Here is an 8316-nt window from a genome sequence, read left to right as displayed (position 1 = left end):
TGGGAGGCAGATTTTGGAAAGGTGCAAAAATAACAGGGTTGTTATCATGGGTGACTTTAACTTCCCTAATATTGATTGGCACCTGATTAGTTCCAAGGGTTTAGATGGGGCAGAGTTTGTTAAGTGTGTCCAGGATGGATTCCTGTCACGGTATGTGGACAGGCTGACTAGGGGGAATGCCATACTAGATCTAGTACTAGGTAATGAACCAGGTCAGGTCACAGATCTCTCAGTGGGTGAGCATCTGGGGGACAGTGACCACCACTCCCTGGCCTTTAGCATTATCATGGAAAAGGATAGAATCAGAGAGAACAGGAAAATTTTTAATTGGGAAAGGGCAAATTATGAGGCTATAAGGCTAGAACATGCAGGTGTGAATTGGGATGATGTTTTTGCTGGGAAATGTACTACGGACATGTGGTCGATGTCTAGGGATCTCTTGCAGGATGTTAGGGATAAATTGGTCCTGGTGAGGAAGATAAAGAATGGTAGGGTGAAGGAACCATGGGTGACAAGTGAGGTGGAAAATCTAGTCAGGTGGAAGATGGCAGCATACATGAGGTTTAGGAAGCAAGGATCAGATGGGTCTATTGAAGAATATAGGGAAGCAAGAAAGGAGCTTAAGAAGGGGCTGAGAAGAGCAAGAAGGGGGCATGAGAAGGTCTTGGCGAGTAGGGTAAAGGAAAACCCCAAGGCATTCTTCAATTATGTGAAGAAAAAAGGATGACAGGAGTGAAGGTAGGACCGATTAGAGATAAAGATGGGAAGATGTGCCTGGAGGCTGTGGAAGTGAGCGAGGTCCTCAATGAATACTTCTCTTCGGTATTCACCAATAAGAGGGAACTTGATGACGGTGAGGACAATATGAGTGAGGTTGATGTTCTGGAGCATGTTGGTATTAAGGGAGAGGAGGTGTTGGAGTTGTTAAAATACATTAGGATGGATAAGTCCCTGGGACCTGACGGAATATTCCCCAGGCTGCTCCATGAGGCGAGGGAGGAGATTACTGAGCCTCTGGCTAGGATCTTTATGTCCTCGTTGTCCATGGGAATGGTGACCAGGCATATAGATGAGGGTAGTGCAGTGGATGTGATCTATATGGATTTTAGTAAGGCATTTGTCAAGGTTCCACACGGTAGGCTTATTCAGAAAGTCAGAAGGCATGGGATCCAGGGAATTTTGGCCAGGTGGATTCAGAATTAGCTTGCCTGCAGAAGGCAGAGGGTCGTGGTGGAGGGAGTACCTTCAAATTGGAGGATTGTGACTAGTGGTGTCCCACAAGGATCTGTTCTGGGACCTCTACTTTTCGTCATTTTTATTAATGACCTGGATGTCGGGGTAGAAGGGTGGGTTGGCAAGTTTGCAGACGACACAAAGGTTGGTGGTCTTGTAGATAGTGTAGAGGATTATTGAAGATTGCAGAGAGACATTGATAGGATGCAGAAGTTGGCTGAGAAGTGACAGATGGAGTTCAACCCGGAGAAGTGTGAGATGGTACACTTTGGAAGGACAAACTCCAAGGCAGAGTACAAAGTAAATGGCAGGATACTTGGAAGTGTGGAGGAGCAGAGGGATCTCGGGGTACATGTCCACAGATCCCTGAAAGTTGCCTCACAGGTAGATAGGGTAGTTAAGAAAACTTATGGGGTGTTAGCTTTCATAAGTTGAGGGATAGAGTTTAAGAGTCGCGATGTAATGATGCAGCTCTATGAAACTCTGGTTAGGCCACACTTGGAGTACTGTGTCCAGTTCTGGTCACCTCACTATAGGAAGGATGTGGAAGCATTGGAAAGGGTACAGAGGAGATTTACCAGGATGCTGCCTGGTTTAGAGAGTATGCATTATGATCAGAGATTAAGGGAGCTAGGGCTTTACTCTTTGGAGAGAAGGAGGATGAGAGGAGACATGATAGAGGTGTACAAGATAATAAGAGAAATAGATAGATTGGATAGCCAGCACCTCTTCCCCAGGGCACCACTGCTCAATACAAGAGGACATGGCTTTAAGGTAAGGGGTGGGAAGTTCCAGGGGGATATTAGAGGAAGGTTTTTTACTCAGAGAGTGTTGGTGCGTGGAATGCACTGCCTGAGTCAGTGGTGGAGGCAGATACACTAGTGAAGTTTAAGAGACTACTAGACAGGTATATGGGGAATTTAAGGTGGGGGGTTATATGGGAGGCAGGGTTTGAGGGTCGGCACACATTGTGGGCCGAAGGACCTGTACTGTGCTGTACTATTCTATGTTCTATGTTCAATATTTCAGTAATATTTGAGTAATATTGTAAATATATTGTTTGATTTAGCATTCTTATTCATTTAAATAATTCATTACAGGTTACAAGTAAAAGTATATGAATGGCTAACGTTATCATGCCACCACGTCAACATACACACCTCATTTAAAGTAAAAGCCTGTTTTCTCTGGGCTTCTGCCTTTTTCTGTCAATTTGGTTCTATGTTTTGGAGTTACAAAACATAATAGTCTAACTATTTCCATTTGAACTGAAAACCAGCTACAGAGTTCAATGAATATAATTTTAAATTCAGTGGTATAGTATGCTTGCAGGTGATTACATAATAAATTTCTTTTCACTTTAGTAATCAAATGTGTGAAAGAGTAACAATAATAATTTAGATCATATTCCTGCCACTGCCTGTAAGCGGTTTGTACGTTCTGTGACTGCACGTGTTTCCTTCGGAAGCTCCAGTTTCCCCCCACAGTCCAAACACGTACCAGTTAGTAGGTTAATTGCTTTTCAGATTTTCAATGAGAAACTGAATAAAAACATGGAAAAGAAACCTGTGCCCCCTTGAAGTTGCATTACCTAGAATGAAACAGGAAAAGCTCACTGTTTCTGGCAGATTTTATAATTCATTTAATATCCTGAAGAAAATGAATAACTAAAGATAGCTTTTCCCATGAAGCATTGACTCTGAAATGACCCTGACTCATAATGCTAATTGAAAGCAAAATCAAAACAGATATGGAAAAAAAATCCCTGTATGACATATTGAATCCTATTCTTCTAAAGGCCAGATCTTCATTCAATAAAGATTATGCAAAATGTTTAACTTGCTTGTATAACATGTATTTCACCTCTGATGCACACCGATTTTAAACATGGATTAACTCGACTTAAAAAAATAAAGTAAGGAAGAATATTGGGGATCAAGTTAAACATTTTTAAAATTGATATCACCACCTGGAAATTCCATTCATGCTCGACCAGCTGGTCATCTGTGCTGAGTTTATAAACTATTTAAATGTCAGTTTATGTCATAGTCTGAATAGAAAAGCAGTCACTTGTGGTGAGGTAAAATGTTTGACTGCAATTGAGTAATAATTTATTTAGACAAGGCATAATAACTCACAGTAATATAGTGAGACATATACATTTTCCAACTAAATTCAAATTATTTGCTTTGGACGGAGAAATTTGTATGCCAATTGTTGCCAACAATCTCATTGAAATAACTGGCCTAAGTTATTCATGTTCACTTTACATGACATAAGACCATAAGACTCTGGAGGAGAATTAGACCACTTGGCCTTGACTGAATATTTTTCTCCATAAGACGTAAGACCAAAAGACACAGGAACTGAATTAGGCCATTTGGCTGCGTCTGCTCTGCCATTCCATCATGACTGATTTATTATCCCTCTCCACCCCATTCTCCTGCCTTCATCTGATAACCTTTGACACCCTGACTAATAAACTGTTTCAAGATCTGCAAGTGAGGATAGTGGAAAACCATGGAAGTTTTGGGCTCATCCCAAGAACTTTGCCTTACAAAAGTTCAGGTCTTCATAACAAAATGTTTCTATTAAACAGACTGCAGCAGCAACATTTATTGAAACCAATTGCGAATAATTAATTGTAATGTACTGTACTCTCAATAGTATTGTCTTACTGGTTCCACTATAACATTGCTAATCAAATTTTACTTTAGCTCCAACTAATTAGGATGGTTTAAGTTTATTCATTTTCTGATATGCATGATATTTAAATTATAGTGAATGGTGGAAGCAATCACCAGGTTAGGCAGCATCTGCAGAGAGAAAGAAGGGTGAAGGTCCGTCATCCAGAGCCTGACATCAGTAGTGGAAAAGTTATTGGAAGGTATTCCAAGGGTATATGAGTATTTGGATAGACATGGACTGATTAGGGATGGTCAGAATGGTCTTGTGCACGGTAGGTGACACACCATCAATAACTCCAAAAGACTGGAAGTAGAGTAAATACTGAAAGGCTTTTACTAGCAGTAAAATGTGACCTCCATCATGCTGAGTATCTGCCCCTGGACCGAGGGAGGAGCAGTGGCACAATCGCCTTTATTCAGGAGTCTGTGGGAGGAGCCCCAGGGGCAGTCAGCAGAGGGGCGTGTCCAGACCGGTAACCCAGTTACTATATATATATGTATGGTTTACCACAGTAGGTCATGTCTAGCCAATTTTCTAGAATATTTCGAGGAAGTTACCAAGAAGTTCATGAAGGCAAGGCAGTGGATGTTGTTGACATGATCTTTAACAAGGCATTTGAAAATGTCCCATGTGGGAAGTTGGTCAAGAAGGTTCAGTCATTCTGCATTCAAGATGGTGTCGTAAATTGGATTAGACATTAACTTTGTGGGAGAATCCAGAGAGTTGTAGTAAGTGGTTGCCTCTCTGACTGAGGAGAAACATCTCCACTCAGAGGGCCGTGAGAGTGTGGAACGAGCTGCCAGTGCAGGTGGTGCATGCAAGCTCGATTTCAACATTTAAGAGAAATTTGGATAGGTACATGGATGGTAGAGGTACGGAGGGTCCGGATAGGGGTCGATGGGAGTGGGCAGTTTAAATGGTTCAGCCCAAACTAAGTGGGCTGAACGGGCTGTTTCTGTACTATATTTCTCTATGATTCGAAGTCTCTCTCAGAGTAGGAGATGCTTTTTTCTCTCTGGCAGCAATAAGCTAATACAATTCACCCATGCAGAATCAAGTAATTTATATGTAATTGAAAAAAATCAAAAAAACTGCCGGAAATCTGAAATAAAAGTTGTGGAGAGTATCATGACTGGTTGGCATCGCAGCCTGGTATGGAAACACCACTGCCCAAGAACAAAGAAGTCAACTGAAGGTGACAAATCACAGGAAAAACCCTCTCCACCATTGAGCACATCTACATGGAACACTGTCATGGGAAAGCAGCATCCATCATCAAGGACCCTCACCCACGCTCTCTTCTTGCTGCTGCCATCAGGAAGGAGGTACAAGAGCCTTACCACCTATACCAACAGTTTCAGGAAATGTTAATACCCTTCAACCATTAGGCTCCTGAACGGGCATGGACACTTTCACACTGAACTGATTATTGAACACAACTTACGGATTCACTTTCAAGGACTCTGCAGCACATGTTCTCTCTATTACTTATTTATTATTATTATTTGTTGCTTTTTGTACTTGCATGGTTCGTCTTCTTGTGCACATTGGTGGCTTGTCAGTCTTTGTGTGTAATTTTTCATTGATTCAGTTGTATTCTTCATTCTACTTTGAATGCCTGCAAGAAAATGAATGTCAGGGTAGTATATATGTACTTTGATAATAAATTTACTTTGAACTCTGAACTAAAAACAGAAAATATTGATAAAACAGGGAAGGTTGGTTTGCTGAAAATGTTGGATTCATAATTGCGTTAAAAAGGGCAGAAAGGAGTTTTCCCTGAGATCGTCATAGCTGCAATTGAACTCCCCTGTCAAAATACTATTCCATGGAATTCAGTGGAATTGAATTACGAAAGTGGATCACAAGTGGAACTGATACTTTAATGATGGGGAAAGTGCAAAGCCCAGGAAATGGAACAGTAACTTCTGGAGTGTTTCTGTACAAACCAGAAACCAAAAAGAGCTGCACGTCCTCACGCTGCGGCTGCTGTTTATAGATGTGGTAGCACAGCCACATTTTATACTTTCAAAGTTCAAAGTAAATTTATTATCTAAGCCAGAAGACCCACTCTCAACATTTTAGCAACAGCTTCTTCACCTCTGCTATCATCTCTGAATAGTCCATGAATCCATGAACACTACCTTGCATCCTTGCCAGTGGAACAAGTGCCACACCTGTCCCACATCTCCTCCCTCACCACCATTCAGGGCCCGAACAGTCCTTCCAGGTGAGGCAACGTTACTCCTATGCGTCTGTCGTGGTCACTTACTGTGCTTGGTGAGACTTCATGTAGATTGGGAGACTGCTTCGTTGATCACCTTTGCTCTATCCACCCAAAAAGTGGGATTTCCTGATGGCCACTCATTTCAATTCTACTTCCCATTCCCATTCCAACATTTCTCTATTGCCAGGATGAGGCCGCACTCAGGTTGGAGGAGCAACACATTATATTCTGTCTGGGTAGCCTCCAGTCTGATGGCATGAACATTGACTTCTCTAACTTCTGGTAATCGCTCCCCTCCTCTCCTTCACCATTCCCCACTCCTGCTTCCGTCTCTCAACTTATCTCCTTCCTAGCCCATCACCTCCCTCTGGTGCTCCTCCCTCTTCCCTTTCTTCCATGGCCTTCTGTCCTCTCCCATCAGATCCCCCCTTCTCCAGCCCTGTATCTCTTTCACCAATCAACTTCCCAGCTCTTTGCTTTACTCCCTCCTCCCTCCGAGTTTCACCTACCACCTGCCACCTTGTACTTCTTCCTCCCCTCCTCCCGACTTCTTATCTGACTTTTCCCTTTCCTTTCCAGTCCAGATGAAGGGTCTCGGTCCAATTTTTTTTCTCTCTCCTCCTCCCCACCCAACCCTCCCTCCCTTCCCTCACCCACCCCTCTCCACCCCACCCCCTCCCTGAGTTATTATTCCTCTCAACCCCATTCTCATGCCTCCTCCCCCTAACGTTTGTCGCTCTTACTAATCAAGAACCTATCAACCATAATGCTGCTTGACCCGCTGAATTCCTCCACTCGCTCATTTTCTGCTTCAGGTTCCGGCATCAATAGTCCCTTATGTCATTCATCTGACGAAGGGTTCCATATCTCTTTCCACAGACAGAGATATGTGCTGGCTGATCTGCTGAAAACTACCCAATTTTTTTCCTGCTTTTATCTCAGACTTTCAGTGCCTGCAGCTCTTTATTTTGATTTCCCTCTAACAGAGGGGCATAGCTTTAAGGTGTGAGGGGAAAACATTAAAGGAATCTTAAGAGGCGAGTTATTTTTTACAAAGATGGCTATAGGCACCTGGAAAATGTTGTCAGAGATTGTGCAAGCAGGTAGAACAGCAATAATTAAATGGCACCTCCACAGGCACATGAACAGGCTGGGGAACGGAGAGATATGGATCATGTGTAGGCAGATAGAATTAGTTTAAACTGGCATCATGGTTGGCAAAGACATTGTGGACCAAAAGACCTATTCTTATGTCCTATGTTCTATACTAATCCAAGTTTTTTGTCCCCATGTTCCCAACTACACCGCAGGTTTCTCATAATTACTCATGCGCTGGGACAATTTACAATGGCCAGTTACCTACTAATCTGTATATCTCCGGGACAGGAAAGCAAATGCTCGTGATCTCGGGGGTTTCTGCAGTGAACGTACTGACAGGATTGGAGGTAGGGATTGCCCCTGGGTCACTGGAGTAGCGAGGCAGTAACTCTACTGATGTCACTGTGCTGGTCGTGTGGAGATGAACTGATCTCAACCCCGTGGGAGTGATTGGATAACAAACTGGTTCTATAAAGCAGGAAACATCCGGACCATGCTCTCTTCTTGCTGCTGACATCAGGAAGGAGGTACAGGAGCCTTAGGTCCCACACCACCAGGTTCAGGAACAGTTATTACCCCTCAACCATCAGGCTCCTGAACCAAAGTGGATAACGTCACTCACCCCAACACAACTGATTCCACAACCAATGGGCTCACTTTCCAAATGTTGACTCTTTATTTTTTTCCATCAATGCTGCCTGACCTGCTGAGTTTCTCCAGCATTTTGTGTGTGTTATTCTGTGAGGGTGGCTGCTAGGTTCATTGTCCTCTATCAACTATATAAACAATTGTGATTTGGGTATTAGATGTACCATTTACACATTCACAGCAATATTGTATCAGATATTGGGAAACAAAAATTGTGCAAATTCTTTGCAAATGAATGTCAGCAAAAGATTAGCATAAATGCATTTAAGGATAAGTTAGATAAACACCTAAGGAAGAAAAGGAAAAGAAATATTGACAGTTTATTCCATTCCATAGATGTACCCAGGCCTGCTGAGTTCCTCCAGCATCTTGTGAGTGTTTCAAAGAATAACATTTGTAATATACATGTAGCCCCTGCCACC

This window comes from Mobula birostris, chromosome 12 (assembly GCF_030028105.1).
Source record: "Mobula birostris isolate sMobBir1 chromosome 12, sMobBir1.hap1, whole genome shotgun sequence".
Lineage (NCBI taxonomy): Eukaryota > Metazoa > Chordata > Chondrichthyes > Myliobatiformes > Myliobatidae > Mobula > Mobula birostris.
This window is presented reverse-complemented; position numbering follows the sequence as displayed.